Source organism: Eleutherodactylus coqui, chromosome 7 (genome assembly GCF_035609145.1).
Source record: "Eleutherodactylus coqui strain aEleCoq1 chromosome 7, aEleCoq1.hap1, whole genome shotgun sequence".
NCBI classification, from domain to species: Eukaryota; Metazoa; Chordata; class Amphibia; order Anura; family Eleutherodactylidae; genus Eleutherodactylus; species Eleutherodactylus coqui.
The window spans coordinates 120,274,792-120,292,965 of NC_089843.1; the positions used below are offsets into that span (position 1 = coordinate 120,274,792).

General features: G+C 48.3%; 1 protein-coding gene across 2 annotated transcripts in view; it reads right to left on the minus strand.

The window, feature by feature from the left end:
• GLRB (glycine receptor beta) overlaps nucleotides 1-17,925 on the minus strand; it is a 76,593-nt gene extending 58,668 nt beyond the window's left edge. For both annotated transcript variants that reach the window (XM_066574680.1, XM_066574681.1), the window contains exon 1: nucleotides 17,766-17,925. The gene's annotated coding sequence lies outside the window, so the exon portion shown is untranslated. The remainder of the gene's footprint in view (nucleotides 1-17,765) is intronic.
• Nucleotides 17,926-18,174: the final 249 nt, after the last annotated feature.

Below are 18,174 nucleotides of genomic sequence, written 5' to 3' on the forward strand. Positions count from 1 at the left end.
ACAAGTGTATATCATCCAACGTTTTCACGGCCGGCCAATATACGCTTCCATCCAAGCAGTTCCCCCTTCCCTCTCCCTCACCGGCTCTCTGCCTCTCTCCTCCACTCCGTCATCTGCAACAGGAGGGGGTGGAGATAAGCTTCGCTCTGTCCTGCACACTCCCATTGCTGGCTATGGACAAGGGGCAGGGAGAAGGCGGGAGCTTAGATCCGCCCCCATCCCACCCACTCCCATTGCAAACCGCTCAGAGGGGACTGGGGAGGAGAGAGACAGTGAGGGGAAGGGAAGTGGGGTGGGGGACTGCTCAGATGGAAGAGTGTATCGGTCAGCTGTGAAAACACCGGCCGATATACGCTCGTGTAAATAAGCCCTTATGCTGTATGATAAACGCTGTAAAATAAATTAATTACATAATGGCAGAATCGATGTGTTTTCTCTCCCTGCCCTTCAAAAAGAAATGAAAAAAAAAGTTTTACAATACATTATATGTATCTAAAAAAATGGCACCAATAAAAACTACAGTTCATCACACAGAAAACAAGCCCTCATATGGCAGTGTCGATGGAAAAATAAAAAATGGATGGCTTTTGAAAGGCAAAGATGAAGATCCCCCAAAAATCATTGCGCCTTTAGATCCTAAATAGGCTTAGGCCACCCGTCCCTGCACTGTGTCCCTGCAGTGTTGACCACTGAGCCGGAACATGTGACTGGTGAGTAATAAACTCGCCTCCTGGACTCCCCGTTCCTTCAGCTTTTGAGCCTCATAATATAGTTTATAGTACTCAAAGCTGGTGACAGAGGCCCTTCCAGAAGCAAGAGACTATGGTTACGTGTAAAGGGGCCTTTAGAATACCAACCTGAAAGATCTATTCATACTACATGCAGGAAAATAAAAGATCGCTGCATGATGCCGTATGACTGTATGCACGCACTGTACAGTTGCAAGAAAAAGTAAGTGAACCCTTTGGAATGAGCTAGATTTTTTCAATGCACGCTGGAATCTGAATGCTAATCGTTCCGTGTAAAAGCATCTTCAATTTAGTTAGATTGTGTTGCTATAATTGTGGCTTTGCGAACAATCTGACCCGATTTTAATAGCGGTCAGTGCAGGCTTAGCTATAAGACAAGGACCTAACAGACAGTGCAAGAGCGGACCGGCAGTCATGGGGCCCACATCCAACCATAAAGTGTAGGACTAAAATTCTCCTTCTCTGAAGCCCCCCCTCGCTGGCAAGGGCACGGCTTGGCAACCGCTGAGATCTATCCGGCATAGTAAGAGAAGTAGTTAGGAGTCATAAAGCCTGTTTAACCTTCACAAGCCCGCTGATTCTAGGAATATATCAAGAAGCTCATGCACCAAAGTCAGCCCGTTCCAGGTGCTCATTTATACTTCATCTGCGTGTGCAGACGGGGAATGCAAGTGTTCAAGGAATTACTGACAGCATGGAAAGAGGTTTGTATCTACTACCTAACAATAGTCAGAAACCTTCATGTGAAGCTGCACTTATGCAACATTTATACTTCAAGCCAAGGATGGGCCATTTGGCCGAAAATTAAAACCTCCTTTTTTTTTTGTTAAAAATGCCAAAACACAATTTTTTTTGCATAAAGGGAATCCCATAAAGAGCAATTCCTTAATATATACTTATCAGAACTAAAGGGCACAGTACTTATCAAGGAATTGCCGTGTATGCGATTCCCTTACATAGAAGAATGGGGTTACACACCCACCATGATCCTAGTCCCCCCCAATGTACTATGCACACACCCCATCACAGCCTCCATATACTGTCCTCTCCGCAGTCATCGCAGCCGCGCTCCCTGGCCTCCTGCACACCCACTTCCCCCAGCCCAATATTGGCCCCACCAACAGTTGGCAGGCCTAATCTCTATTTAAAGCTAGGATCGTTCCTTAGCAAAATGGTGATTAATCAAATTAATTCTATTAATTCCCATACAAACTCTTACCCCAAAATGGCAGGCAAGTCCCCAAGGAAGAAAGGATATTGTTCGGTAATGGCAGTTAGTCTCTGATCGTGCCGATCTCAGATGAAACAGATTACAGTTGGGAGACGCAGTGAAACGTGCGCTCTGCTTATTGGCTGCCCGAATAGAAGTTTATTTTTTTCATAGAAATATACTAGCTGGCAGGTTTTTTTTAATAGGGCGTCCTCGGACTGACAATAAGGGTTTACTTCCACGGACATGTGTGATTTTGGTGCGTGGATAATGCGCGACGCATCCAAATGCATTTATTGTGCGTTTCTGACACCCATGTGTCATCCGTTTTTCTTTTTCCACCAATGCAAAAGAAAAAGTAAAAAGGAGGCCCAATGTTTTTTCTAAAATTGATTAACAATGATCTGTGAAAAACGGGCCACAATCGGATGCCATCCATGTGTGTTCCCATTCTTCTGCACACTCATTGGACTTCAATGGGCAATTCCAGTCCATCAAAAGGACCAGAATAGGATATGCTGTTTTGTTTCTTTTTGTTAGTTTTTTTTAAACACAAACCATTGTGTTAAAGAAATAAAAAGAATAATAAATCATGTGTGAATAGCCCCATTGACTTTAACCCTTTGCAATCCAATTTTGGATTCAGAGTTTCCTAGGGGGCTTTCTCTTTCTGCCATTATAAAATGGCGCCATCTGCTGGCTAGAGCCAGTACTGCGATGTGTGAATAATAAAGGCAACAGCAGCACACACATGGATTCACTCCAGACCAGTCCCAGTCATTCCACTGCAAACCATGCAGGTGAGGAGCAGGTGGATGCAGCAGCCCAGCTTAGTCAGGATCACTTGAGAAAGGTCACAATTGTGACCGAAACGTCGCAGGTTTTACCTTTGTTGGAGGAATAAAGATTGGAAAATTGTTTTGAAGATCCATCTGATGCTGCCTAGTCTTTGCTGCATATTAGTACTGCGGTGTGTGACATGCTGGAGAGGCCCCCGACAACAGAGCGGCCAGTAATCTACAGTAAGAATACCCTGGCGTACATCTTCCGACATCAGAGTTGTGCAGCCTTCAATCAGAATGTCTTTAGACGTCAGACAGTGGATTGGAAAGGGTTAAAGGGGTTTCCATGGAACTCCTACTGACAACGTATCCCCCAGATAAGGCATCAGTAGTTGATCGCCTGGGGTCTGCTGTTTGGGACCCCAGCTGATCGACCAGGCTCCCAAGTGGTGGACCCCAGCTGATTTATGACCTATCCTGAAGAGTATTTCCCTGGAAAACCCTTTGATGGGTCTATGTGCAGTCAGTTACACACACCAATAGCACAGACCAAAAATGCTCCCGCGTAAATAAGCCCTTAACAAAACAATAAGAAGTCATGCAGACAGATGAATACTAGTCTACCCGCCATGTTACGGGCACAGACCCCTCTAATGTTCTGTTCACATCTGTGATATATAGGTTTTCTATATACACTTGGAATACTGCAAGACATACAGGCCAACATGCTCATAGACTACTAATCAAATTATGTCACATTAACCTCCTTTTTAATACGATTGCCTGATATAAGTTGATATTCTCCCACCCCCCCCCCCCCCTACATAAATTGCGGTAATGACATATTGCAATACCTACTTAGATTTTAGGCACTTGTGTGGTGTAGCATGCTGTGCTGGCAGCTGATGTCATACTAGCTGGCAGCGCTAAAAGGCCTAGACAGCAACTGATGATCACTAGGACTGTAACAAGGGAGCGCCCTCTACGTCTAGAGGAAAGAAGGTTTCATCACCAACATAGAAGGAGGTTCTTTACTGTAAGAGCAGTGAGACAGTCGAACTCTCTGCCTGAGGACGTGGTGATGGCGAAATCAAAAGGGTTCAAGAGGGGCCTGGACGTCTTTCTTGAGCCATACAATGATATATGTCATAATCATTAATAACTTCAGAGGGGTCGGTGATCCAGGGAATGTTCCGATTGCCAGATTGGAGTCACAAAGGAATTTTTTCCCTTAAATAGGGAAAATTGGCTTCTACCTCATTAGGTTTTTTTTTGCCTTCCTCTGGATCAACATTGAGGGTTAATAGAGTGAACTGGATGGACATATGTCTTTTTTTGGCCTTAAATACTATGTTACTACCACAATAAGAGCTCTGAGTTGGTCTGGGTGAAGTCAATGGGATAGGCCTGAGATGACCAAAAAGCACAAGTTAAGCCCCGTTTCCACGGGATGATGCCCAACACTCATCCCCACACATACTAGCTCTCGTGCTGCTGCACAGGAGCTAGTATCGTTGGCTCGTTCAGTGTAAATAGCAGCCATTCAGTACTGAACAGCCGCTATGTTAAGTGAACAGAGAGGAGTAGGGGAGAGCGAGGAGTGAAATCTCCTCCAGCTGCCCTGCTGTGAAGCAACGATACTCGCTCCTGTGTAACAGCACGGGAGCGAGTATGTGCAAGGAGGAGTGTCGGGCATCGTTTATCCGAAATTAGTCCTGTGTAAATGGGGCTTTAGGCAGCTTATACCTGAGATCAAAAAGGATAGTGGGCCTGATATATCAATATTATCTGCCAGGAAAAAAGACCATGTTGTTCATAGCAACCAATCACAGTGTAGCTTTCATTTTAACCTGCTCAGGTAAAATAAGGGCCGAGCTGTGATTGGTTACTATGGACAACATGGTCTATTTCCTGCCCGATAATGTTGATAAATAAAGCCCCGTGTTCTGCCCTAGCCACGAGCCCCTACACTACTCTGAGGTGCCGGTCAGTCACCTAGTGGTGGTGGAGTGGGGTGGGCTTGTTGCTGCCTTTCTTTGACACCATTTGGTGCAGCTAGACAACAGAGGGGCAGACTTGGCCAGGCCAATGGCGCAGATGTTCCCCATTCTTCTATGCATTCATTGCTTCTTCTCTACTGTATATTAGATAGGTGTGCAAGACTTAGGCAACAGATGTAAGGCAGTATGACTGCAGACCACACGTGGTTTGTACACTGTGAGGAGACATACTGTATACTGTGGGCCTCTATAGAAGCAGCATACAATAAACAGGAGCTGCTTCTTGAATATTTACAAAGTTGCTTATTTTTTTAAATTTTTAGTGTTCTGGATTAAAAAAAATACTACAGCGTTTCCCCGTCTTATTATTTTTTGGCCCAAAAGAGGCCCTAGGTCTTATTTTTGGGGATGTTTTATAACAGCGGAAGAGCACCACAATTTAGCTTTCTCTTTCGGAGGTGGGTTCCTGCCTCCGACAGTGGCTTTAGCATACTCCATAATTGATGAGGTGCGCTAAATGCCAAAAAATAGAACAGACAGCACTTGAAAATCATGTTCGAGCGCTTGTCTGCGAAGCTCCCACTGAAATCAATGGGAGCGTTATACCACTATTACCGCGGTGTTTAAAATACTGTGGTAAAAAAGTCTGCGTGCTACTTACCTAGCACGATCCAGGTCCCTCCCGCTGGTCTGCAGAGTTCCCGCAGCTTGCTTGCAGTCGCCGAAGGAAGATTGCTTTCCGGTAACGGAGTTTGTAAACCCCACCTCTAGGAAGCGATGGCTCTAATTGGTTCATTAAGCATTGCAGTGATTTGTTCTCAAACGCAGCGACTTGCATTGAATGGCTGTGATTGGTTCATTGCGCTCTGCATTGATTGGCTCAGAAACGATCCTCTGTCAGCTGCTGAGGACTGCAAGCAAGCTGCCGGAACTCCGCAGAGCAGCGTGAGGGGCCCGGACGGCGCCTGCTAGGTGAGTAGTATACAGACTATACCAGAGTTAATATTCAATAAAAGCATTTTCTTTTAGTTACCCAGGGTTATTAAATTAACCTACATTTCAGGATGCCCAAACATGACGTGACCCGGCTCTAGCCATCCTGTCCTACACTCCGTAATGCAGCTATACACAGAATTATCCCAAAACAACCCAACCCACATCAGAGCTTGTAATGTTAATACTAATTTGCCAAATGTAATTGTAGTTTCCAAGAATATTATGCTGCTGGGCAAGTGGACATAAGGCGACACATGTTCCAGGCTGGTATGAGCAGTGGGCATGATCCTGGCATAATTGAGCTGTATCCGAAATACAGCAGGCAGGATGACATTTAATATGCAACCCAGACAAACCGGCCCGGTACGGAGGGTCAGCGTTACTGATCATATTAAAGAACTCTTAGCATCATGCACACAAAGCAGGTCACACTGAAAGCGTATCTGCTTGCTAAGCCGAGTTCTGAGCAGCTCACTCACTTGCCAATACATCACCAACGGGTCAATAGTAGGACAAGCAGGGGCAGCACTACCCCTATAGTAACTGAGTGCATGGACCGAAATAGGGGATCACATACGTAGAATTGGCACAACCATGCGGTTAACTACTAGTAGGGTGCTGGGGAACTCCGTTCTTGCTAAGGTATCATTACACCAGCCAATAGTCAGCCCAATACCAGCTCAGAAAAGCCATTATAGATGACTGTCAGCCTCCAACGGGGTCGCTCAGTTCTCGCTTCCGTGTGAACAGGAGTCACGCCATCCTGGAATGACTCCTGCTTACTGTGAATGGGGTTGGGCTGGATTTACTGCAGATTTTCCATACGTACTTTCTACAAGGAAAATCTGCAAGATTTACAGTAGCAGCAGTGTGAATGATTTTCAAGATCTCGTTCTCACACTGCGAAGAAAATCTGCAAAATTGACAGGTGGAGCAGAATTTAAATCTGCAGTGGATTTGCAGTACAGATTCCACTTCTTCAAATAAGGAGGTGAATTCTGCACCAAAAACCTCACCAAACGGTGCAGATTTTGATACAAATCTTACACTGCAGAGTGTCTGCTGCGATCAGGCCACAGCTCAGCTCTGTGTGAACATCGTCTTATAATGACAGATCCTTTTCACTCAGCACATATGTATGATGCTCAAAGTAAGGCTATTCACAACAGGGGCGAGCGCCATTTTGGGCAGTGAAAAATAGACAGTTTTCCATGCCATTTTTATCATGATTTTCATGCGTTTTTGTAATTTTCACACGTTTTACATCTATTTTTCAAGTGTGGTTTACACTGATTTGTACCACCTAGTTCTTTTTTTCCCCATGCCAACATGCGTTATAAATGGATCGCACTCACATGGCATGCGAGTTTACCGCTGTCAAGGAAAATAAAAGTACAATAGTACAAAAAATAAGACAGGCAGTGATTTTTCAAACTTGGATTGTTGGTCAGAGCGGGGAAAATATAAAACTAAATAAATCGCACATGTGAGTTAACCCACACAAGTGCATGCGTGCTTTTACTGTGCAGGTTCTGTCCATCTTAGAGACTCAGACAGAACTCGCACGAGGGGGGGGGGGGGGGGGGGGAAATCGCCAGTGTGGTTACAGCCTAAAACAGGTCATAAACAATGTTAATGAACTATGAAAAGGCGTAAAATGAGGCTTGCCCTTGGGATACAGAGATCAGACACATTTCAACCTGCCAAGATCTGTTTTTGAATGTTAACCCTTTCCAATCCACTGCCTGACGCCTTCCTACATTCTGATTAAAGCTTGTACAGCTCCAATGTCAGAAGACGTCTGACAGGGTATTCTTACCGTCTACTGCCAGCCACTCCGCCTGTTTGAGCCTCTCTGGCGCACACACACTGGCTTTAGCCAGCAGATGGCACTGTTGTATAACAGCAAAAAGAGAAAGCCTTTTAGGAAACCCTGAATCCAAAATTGGATTGGAAAGTGTTAAAGGAGTTGTCCACCTGTACACTACTGATGACTTGTGCTCAGGATCGGTCATCAATAGATGATCGGCAGGTTTCTGCTTCTCAGAACCCGGACGATCAGCTGTTCTCCTGGCGACTATCAGCGGTTACAGAGCAGGAACCAGGCTGATAATGTGGGCACTGTTCCCATTTTATAGTACGTGCCAATATACATCATCACAATCTAGTATACCAATAGAGAATAGGCGCAAAACCATGCAGATATTCCCAAAATGGTTGCATAAACGATTAGACCAGCATTAAGTGACACCAGTCATAGATTCATGCTGGCAGTGACAACAAAAGTCATTGAGACCACATATATCCAAGGAGGACCAGAACTTCATGCCTACAGAAAAACATGACAGAACGAAAACGGATACCAACATAAATGATCATATTCTTCAATATGAAGTACATACTCACTGCAGTCTAGAAGATAGTTATTCAAAAAAAATAAAGAATTAAAAGTACATTCTAAACCAGGGGTGCACAACGTTTTCTGGTCTGAGGGCCACATTGCCATATCTGAACCACTTCTGGAGGCCAAAAGGGTACATTTATGGTATATCCTAAGTATATGCCGTAATAAATCAAAAAAGTTCCACTTCCAGAACTCCTACCTATTGGGAGACTGAGGGTCCAACCCCCCAATCAGCTTGTTCTATTTTTGGGCGTTTCAGTGCTTTTAAACACTGTGCATCGCCCATTGACATGAATGGGCAGCATTTTCAGCACTGCTAAAAACGTGGCACAACTTGGTACCATGTTTTTGGCAGCGCTAAACCCCCTAGCTACACTATGTGAGAAAAAAAAAGCAATACTCACGTAGCCAGCGCCGTCCGGGTCTTTTCTACTGCTCTCCGGGGCTCCTGCAGGCTTCCCATGCACATGTAAGCGCAGACAGTGCATCTATTGCTGGTAACGGGGATTGAAAACCCCGCCTCCAGCAAGATCTTTTTCAGATTGGTTCTTGAGCACCGGCTCAGCCAATGAGAACCAGCGCTCAATGAACCAATCCAGCCATTTTCAGCTTCCTGACAAAGCTGCTGACACCGCAGTAAACGCAGTGTTTCTGAAAAACACCGGTGTGAGGGGGGCCCAACTCATATACTCATTTCTGGAGTGCGAAAGGGGTCAAGAGACTTTATTCTCCTAATATCTAGGGATCCAGACATGGCTACACAGTGCACTCTTCGTACTTGTCCTAATATATAGGGGACCTAGACATGGATACACAAGGTGCCCTTTATACTGGTCCTAACATATAGGGGACCCAGACACGGCTACACAGTGTACCCTAAGGCCCAATGTCCACAGGCAAAATAGAATTAGCAAATCCACGTGGGTGTCCAGCATGCGCGATCCACGTCCATAAGGAATCATTGGACACCCGCAGGTAATTAAATACCTGCGGATGTCATTTTTTCCCTGACGAGTGGATTGTACATGCAGGAAACCACCCGCAGCATGCTCCATTTTGTGCGGGCTCGCGCGGCTTCCATTGAAGCTGCCCGGTCCCGCGGCACACCCACAGCTGTGTTTGTGCTGTGCCGCGGAAGTCCGGGAGAGCAGGAGTTAAAAAAAAAACAAAAAACTGCACAGCGCATGCGCGCAGCATGCTTCCGGGGTCACGAGCACATCCACCGAGCCAAAGAAAGAAGATCCGTCTGCGATCGGCGGGAGATCCGCAGCGTCCGGACAGGTAAGTGTAATTGATTTTGAGGCCTCATGTCTGCGGGAAAGGAGGGACCCACTGCGTGATTCTGCATAGAGAATCCGTGCGAGCCCGAATTTCCTCGTGGACATGAGGCCTTAGCCTCATGTCTATGGGGAAATTATATTTAGCAAATCCACGCTTAAAAAAAAAAAAACGCAAATCCGCATCCCATAGGAAACCATCCGTGTTTAGTTAAATAGCCGCGATTTGCGGATTTCATGCGCATGAAAAAAACTGCGACGTGCTCCAGTTTAGTGCAGATCACGTATGTGGGAGCTCATATCTCAATTGATCTCCTGCATGAAAAAAAAAGACAATTATAGTGCATCCGCAGCAGGAATCTGCGCGGGCCCGATTTTCCCGGTGAACATGAGGCCTTAGTACTTGTCTGTTCCTGTTGCCCTGCGACGTGCCACCCCTCACATGGAAACTATGTGAGCAGCCTTGTATAGATATTTCTGTGTCCACATGATTGGGGCTGCACAGACTGACATTGCAGGCCATGGTTGTAAACCATCATGTGGGTGGTGCCTCCGGACGTCATGTAGGGTTAGCAGGGGAACACGTCCTTGGAGTAAATGTCACCTTATACAACAATGTCACTATCCATCTTGAAGGCAGAGGGCTCTGCCACATGGCCGCTTTGCCATGCTATTGTCTGTAATCCTCTGATGAACCCCCAATTATTTGGAGAGGAAATACTTTGGGATTAATTAAGTAAACTTTTATCCTATTAGAGGAAGCAGTGTTTGAAGTAAGGGCAATAATAGGGCACAATAGTAGAGAGCCACCAGGTAAGGTGGGGGGTGCTCCATTGTTAGGTAGGAATTGCATAGGGTGATACTCACTCCAAGGAAGTGTTCCCCGCTATCCCTACATGACACCCAAAGGTGCCACCTACACAACATACTTGAATTCTGGGAGTATTTTTCTGAAGGACGACCTTCTGGGCTGAATCCATATATGATGTTTCTTTCTGTGGGAATCAAGTTCTGGTCCTCCTTGGATATATGTGGTCGCAATGTCTTTTGCTGTCACTGACAGCATGTCTCTACGATGGGTGGCACTATTGAACCTAATAGCACAATGCTCACGGTGCGAAATTCCACGGCGTCACGTGCTGTATTGCGCATGCACGACGGCAGGGGATGCGGGACGTCGGGCGGCAGATCCGGAGGCGAGTGGGGGGCGCCGTGATGGACTCCGCTGTGGAATTCCGCTTGCAGAGCCTGTCACGGCCGTTGGCACTAGGCCTTAATGCTGGTCTAATAGCTTATGCAAGTACTTTGGTTATATCTGTTTGTGCATGGTTTGGTATACTAAATTGGCTGGGAAGGAGGAAACAAACTTATCAGCGTATTCACATGGGGCCGTTGGAACAAGATAAAACCACATCAGCAAAATGCAGGCATTTTTGCCGTTGTTTTGCAGTTTAAAAAAAAAAAAAAAAATCACAAATGCATTGCACACCATAGCCGTTTTACTGATGCAGTTTAGTGCAGCCCAACGATCCCATTGCAAATAAAGCCAATATCCAAGGTAGGAATACCCCTTCATGGCTACGGATCTACAGCGACACAGATTGTGCCATCGGGAGGTCTCTGGTCTCAGCCAGCCACTGATGTCCAGAACAAAAGGCCCCTATAGAGATGACAACTCCATGAAATGTCCAGAGACTCGTGTCACTAGGCTTCAAATCCACAGCACTATGATAAAAGACACAGTGCCATATTTCTCTGAGTAGCGCCAAAGGGGTTTGAAGTCTATAGAGACCTTTAATTTTACCAGTAATGTACGGCCGAAGGCCAATTAGGGACTGAGGCCTCGTGGAATCTGAGCGGAAATGGTTTGAAAAGGTCTTTTGGGTGTTAATTATTAGAGTATTGGCTTATTAGGTAGGGATTTAATAGATGTTCTTTGAGATCACTACAGGGTCAGCTGTGAGCGGGCTGGAAGGTGTCGGAGGTTGCCGGGGAAACGTTGGAGTCCTAGGATTGATGGTGATTGGTCTGAAGAAAATGGCAGGAAGAAGCCTGAGGGAGCCAAGATTGACAGGGAGTGACGCCCCCTGTACCTGATTGGCTGGATTGGCTGCTTGCCGGCAGGTCCTGCAAGCTAAGTAAAGAAGACGCAGAAAAAAAATATACAACCGCCGCCAGCGCTGCATGGACGAACCACCGCTCAGCAACAGCCGTCTACAGCCATTGGCAGAGCTGCATCAACCAACCCCTCCGAGCAAGTTACTCAGGCGGCGGGGGTGGCACAGTAACTCACAAGCCCGAAACCCTCCCTCTGACAGCAGACAAGATGCGCCCTGTCTCCAAACTCGCAGGCCGCCGTAATGGACATTACTGCCGCCGGACGCGAGGGAAACGCTGCATGGAAGTTAGTACTTGCGTGGCCGCTGTGCAACACTTCTGACACGGGCGGCGGCACGGAGACATCTGTGACGCCAGCCGCGAGGGAGCCCACACTGAAAACGGAGAGATGAGCGGACGGCCTTGTACAATGCATGGTACCAATGCCGGACGGGACGGAGGAAAGAGGCTACAGCATCACAATACATTGTCCGAGCGCTGCAGCCTTTGCCTGAGGGTTCATATACTTGTTATACTTACATTATCAGATGAAAATGCTGCCATCTTACAACAGTAACATGGCAGCATTCACAGGTAATGTAAGCCTAAGAACGTTTGTAACACTCAGCCTAAGGTATCAGCGCTGGGACAGTGTATGCGCACTGTGCAGCTAGGACCTACCAGCATTGACCCTATCAGGAGCTGGGGGTGTGACAGGGCATTCCTCCTGTCAAACCTCTTGCTTCCGGTGGCGTCAAGATACACTAATACCACATCCTTCTGGGAAGCTCGGGCTCTAGCAGCAAGAGCTGATTGGTGGGAGTGATTGTGAGGGAAACCGGAATAAGGAGGTGCTGACAGGATGGGGGCTTCAGTTTTTATACAGCACTACAAGATTGTCCCTCCCGCCCTCTTGTTAAGCTTCCAGCTTGTCGCGGCTTGTTTAAATGGGGGAAGTGCCGCCCGCATCCTGCGGTCGGTATAAAGATGGATTAAAGATTGGTTATTGGTGTAGACTTGAGTTGGTAGGACTCAATCTACATCTTATATATGTTGGGTTTTTGAGTTATTAATATCTATAAGGTAACCCCGTTTAAAATAAATGCTGCGGCCTTTCAAATCCGTGCTGGTGTCTGCGTGTTTTCACTTCAGGTATATGTTTGGATATTAACATACACCATAAGATTCCATGATGGAATATCATAGACTTTACTAGTGTTGAGCGAACCCAAAAACAGTCAAACCCTGTTTCAGGTCGAACGTAGCTAAAAGTTCGGTGCAAACCCAAAACCTTAGGCGTTCAGCTCGGGCTAATCCACTAAAATTCCTGCTCCCCCATCAACAGTGCAAACCACTGAGCCACCATGTTGCTTCTTCCTTCTCCTCCTTTCAGAGGAGGAGAAAAAGAAGAGGGTGCATACATTTATTGAGAAGAGGGAGAAACACAAACAAGAAGAAGATACAAAGTCCATGCAGATGCTGTCAGATTTGAACTTAAGATCCCGGCGCTGCAAGGCAACAGTGCTAACCACTGAGCCACCATGGAGGAGAAAGAATGGCGAGGTAGATCATCTTCTCCTTCAAAAGAAGAAGCCTTGCAGCACTGGGGTCCTAGGTTCAAATACGGCAACATCGGTATGGAGTTGGTATTAATTTTTACAGAAACTCACACAAACATCCATGCACATGTTGTACTGGGTAAGATTTGAACCTAGGGCCCCAGTGCTGTATAAAAGGGTGAAGTCTGCTGTGGATCCGCACCAAAATCTGTGTCACGCATATGCAGAAATAATGCAGATCTTGCAGCAGATTCTCTGCTGTGGCAAATTCACAGCATTTCCACTACATGCAAAACTTACCTTAAAAGGGGCTTTCCGAATTCTATAATTTCTGTAAATCCAGCCCGACATGCAGCAAAATAACAAACAAGCATATAGTCACCTTTCCCCGCTCCACCTTTGTCCCATGGCACTCCTTGCTCCGCTGCGCCTATGTTTGTGTACAGCGAAAGAGAAAGTAATAAAATACTGGTGGTGAAGGCTAAGGGTGGGTTCACACAGGGCGGAATCTCGCCGGAAATGTTGCGGTTCGGCCGCAGCGGAAAACAGCGAGATTTCCGCCGGAAAAGCGCTGCTTCAAAACCCGCAGTACTTAGCCATGGGCTTTCCGTTGTGGCCAGCGGTCCCATAGAGGAAAGCACGGCCGCAAGGGAAAAATAAAGTGACATGCTGCTGCTGGGAAAACCACACCGCAGCGGATTGGCCGCCCCGTGTGGACAAGATTTTTGACAAATCTTGCCCACATGGCTAGCTTAACTCTGTATTACCGGCCGCAGGCGGATTAGCCACAGTGAAATTCTGGATGGAATTTTTGCAGAAAATCCGCCCTGAGTGAACCCAGCCTAAAGGTCCAAGGTCTGAGCTAGCTGAAAGCTAAAGGTCCAAGATGTTCTTTTTTATTTAACAACATGGAGAACCAGCAAGTTAATGCGCGTTTTGGGGACGAGCCCCTTTGTCAGTTCGGCTGGATTAAACACGACAGGTTGCCTGGGGGTGACACAATTCCAAAGGTTTCTAGATGTGCCACAAGTCCTGAATCAGGCAGGGAGACCAGGAGGAAAGAGGTGCTTCAGTATGTTTGTGTACAGGTGACAGTCCCACCCGGTTTACGGGACATCACAGGCGCTGCAGCCAATAACAGAGCTTAGCAATAGAGCGCTCATCTGTTATTGGCTGCAGTACCTGTGACATCCTCTAAACAGACTGGGGCAGCCTATAAATATGACGTCTGAGGGGAGGAGCGCAGCAGGAGCGGGGAGAGGTGACTATATGCTTATTTATCATTTTATTACATGGGGGGGGGGGGCTGGATTTACAGAAATTGTAGAATTTGGAAAACCCCCTTAACTGAAATAGCTTTTGGAGAAGTCATTAGCACAGAGGCTGCACTGTGGATGCTTACTCAACGTGCTCAATAAAGACATGAACGGTACAACTGTTATTACTTTAGTTAGTCTTAGGCTGGGTTACACAGGGCGGAATTGCCGCGGAATTTCCGTGCGGAAAGTTTGCAAAACTCTTGTCCACACGTTGCGGCCAAGCCACACGAAAATTAACATGCGGCGCGGAATTCAATTCCGCAGCATGTCAATTCTTTTCTCGTTTCCACTGCGGCCTCGCTCCTCTCTATGTGGAGAGAAAGTCGCAGCAGGATGCCGACAGCGAAACCGCTCTGAAACCCGCAGATTTTGAAGCTGCGCTTATCCCGTGGCAATCTCGTGGTTTTTCGGTGCGGCCATTCCGCTGAAATTCCGTCATGTGTGACCCCAGCCTTAGGGTACTTTTATATGGGACGACTGTGTCTCCTGCACTTTCACACAAAGAGAGATAGTTTAGTGAGGCAGAGTGAGCCAGATAGGTCTTCCGGCCGCCCGCCTTCATTCATAGTAAACAGGTAGTCCTTCATAGATGAACTGCCTGTTCACCCTGAGCGAGAAGTCGCTGTCTAGTCACTTTGTTTCAGTGAGCAATGTCAGATGTATACAACTACTCCAAGTCTAGAACTGTGATTTAGGGAACAATTAGATCACATTATATCAGTAATCAATGCAGAAATGTGGCTGATTCCAAAGAGCTGACTTCTTGCAGCTATACCTGTTCTTGCAGTTCCTGAGAGCGACTCAGTAATACAGAAGGCCGTGCACCAGTCAGCGGAGTACAGGCCAGCATGGTATAGCACAGCGGACAGACAGTGGTACAACTGCTGGATTATGGAAATCTAATCCCAATAATACAGCTATGTCTAGGAATTGCTATTCATGCAGTTCCCTAATACACACGAGAAGGGGACCTTACACCATATTATTCCAGGTATTTACTGGACCTTTCTTTCTTCACTAAATTCCTGCAAATCACATTGATTACAAGTCACTCTATTTACAGCACGTCTGCCAATAAAGTCTAGAGAAACCTCACAGCTGTGTAATAAAAAACAGGACTCTTTGCATAGGGCTCATCGGTGGGCACGACCCCACGGGGGACGATGCCGGGGTCTGTCCGCGGGCACGACCCCACAGGGGGACGACCCCACGGGGGGACGATACCGGGTCCCATCGGCGGGCACGACCCCACGGGGGGACGATACCGGGGCCCATCCGCGGACACGACCCCACGGGGGGACGATACCGGGGCCCATCCGCGGACACGACCCCACGGGGGGACGATACCGGGGCCCATCCGCGGACACGACCCCACGGGGGGACGATACCGGGTCCCATCCGCGGACACGACCCCACGGGGGGACGATACCGGGTCCCATCCGCGGACACGACCCCACGGGGGGACGATACCGGGTCCCATCCGCGGACACGACCCCACGGGGGGACGATACCGGGTCCATCCATGGACATGATCCTACGGGGGACCATACCGGGTCCATCCGCTGATACAATCCTACTGGGGACGATACTACAGGGGACAATACAAGGTCCATCCGCAGACACCATACTACTGGCAACAATACCGGGTCCATCTGTGGTCACAATACTACAGGGGACAATAATGGGTCCATCCGCGGACACGATACTACAGGGGACAATGCTGGGCCCATCTGCGGGCACTACTGTACAGGACAGTGCTGGGCCCATCTGCGGGCATTACTGTACAGGACAGTACTAGGCCCATCTGCTGACATGATACTATCGTACAGGACAATACTAGGTCCATCCACGGGCACTACCATACAGGACAGTGCTGGGCCCATCCGCGGACATGATACTACCGTACAGGACAGTGCGGGGCCCATCTGCGGGCACTACTGTACAGGACAGTGCTGGGCCCATCTGCGGGCACTACTGTACAGGACAGTACTGGGCCCATCTGCGGACATGATACTACCGTACAGGACAATACTAGGCCCATCCGCGGGCACTACCATACAGGACAGTGCTGGGCCCATCCGCGGACATGACACTACCGTACAGGACAGTGCTGGGCCCATCCGCGGACATGACACTACCGTACAGGACAGTACTGGGCCCATCCGCGGACTTGACACTACCGTACAGGACAGTACTGGGCCCATCTGCGGGCACTACTGTACAGGACAGTACTGGGCCCATCTGCGGACATGATACTACCGTACAGGACAATACTAGGCCCATCCGCGGGCACTACAGTGCAGGACAGTGCTGGGCCCATCCGCGGACATGACACTACCGTACAGGACAGTGCTGGGCCCATCCGCGGACATGACACTACCGTACAGGACAGTGCTGGGCCCATCCGCGGACATGACACTACCGTACAGGACAGTGCTGGGCCCATCTGCGGACATGACACTACCGTACAGGACAGTGCTGGGCCCATCTGCGGACAGGACACTACCGTACAGGACTATAATGGGTCCATCCGCGGGCGCTACAGTACAAGACAGCGCTGGGCCCATCCGCGGACATGACGCTACTCTACAGGACAGCGCTGGGCCCATCCGCGGACATGACACTACTCTACAGGACAGCGCTGGGCCCATCTGCGGACATGCTGATACAGTATACAGCCCATCTGCACACAATTGAGGGTAAAGTATAGGGTCCATCTGTGGACATTATACAGTATAGGAGTACAGGACCTGTTTACAGACATGATGGTGGTACAGGAGGGGGTCCATCTGTGGACATGACAGTACAGACCATTGGCAGACATGATGATACAGTGCAGGACAGTACAGTAGGGCCCAGCAGCAGACATGATAACATAGGATAGTGTGGACACTATAGTTCAGTATAGGCCACTGCGGGGTCTGTGGACCTGTATGATGTAGTATGGGGGCCACCTGCAGACATGATGTTAGTGTACTCTTTATGGTCGTACATTATAGGTAAGCCTCCTATCTGCAGTCATACAGTAGTCTCAGCGCCGCACACAGCACAGGCATCTCACAGCCAGCCTAGAGAAGGAAGCAGTGCTTGACCCTGAACATCCATATACAACATCAGTCTAAGAAAAACAAGCAGCCTAAGCAATCTATTTAAAAAAAGGACTACAACTCCCAGCACCCCTTGCGGCCCATTTTTCAAATCCAGAAAACTTTATCGAGTTGTGAGCCCCTGACAGCAGCCTCCGGGCTGCCTCCCTCTCCGCTGCGTCTTGCAGCTATTTGCCTGGCCAGACTAATTACCCAGAAATACATACCGCAAACCAAATGAGCTACCCGGCGAGGCGTCAAGCCACAAAATGCAGGAGCCACTTACCCCCCGGCTCACACGCTGGGCTCCTCACACGCGAGCAGCCGCCGAGGCAACATCCATTTTCTATAAAAGGTGCAAAACGTCAAGGTCCCCTCAGATGTGCATGATGGAGGCGGAGGGCTCAGCGGGCGGGGGCTAGGAGACGGAGGCGCCTCCGCTGCTGCTGCTGCTGCTGCTGCTTGTGGAGGCAGAGAAGATGGAGGAGCTGTGTACCTGCAGCATGCGCAGTCCGGGCCACAGCAAGCGCGCAATCAATCATCAGCTGCACAGCGGCGGCGGCGTCCTGTCAGCAGCAGCACACCCGCTCCTCACAGCCCGCCGCTGTATACGGCAGCCATCTGCTCGTGGGGTCCTCTGCAGCAAGGATCACACTGGGTGCTGGGGGACATTCCTCTCCTGGAAGCCCCTGATT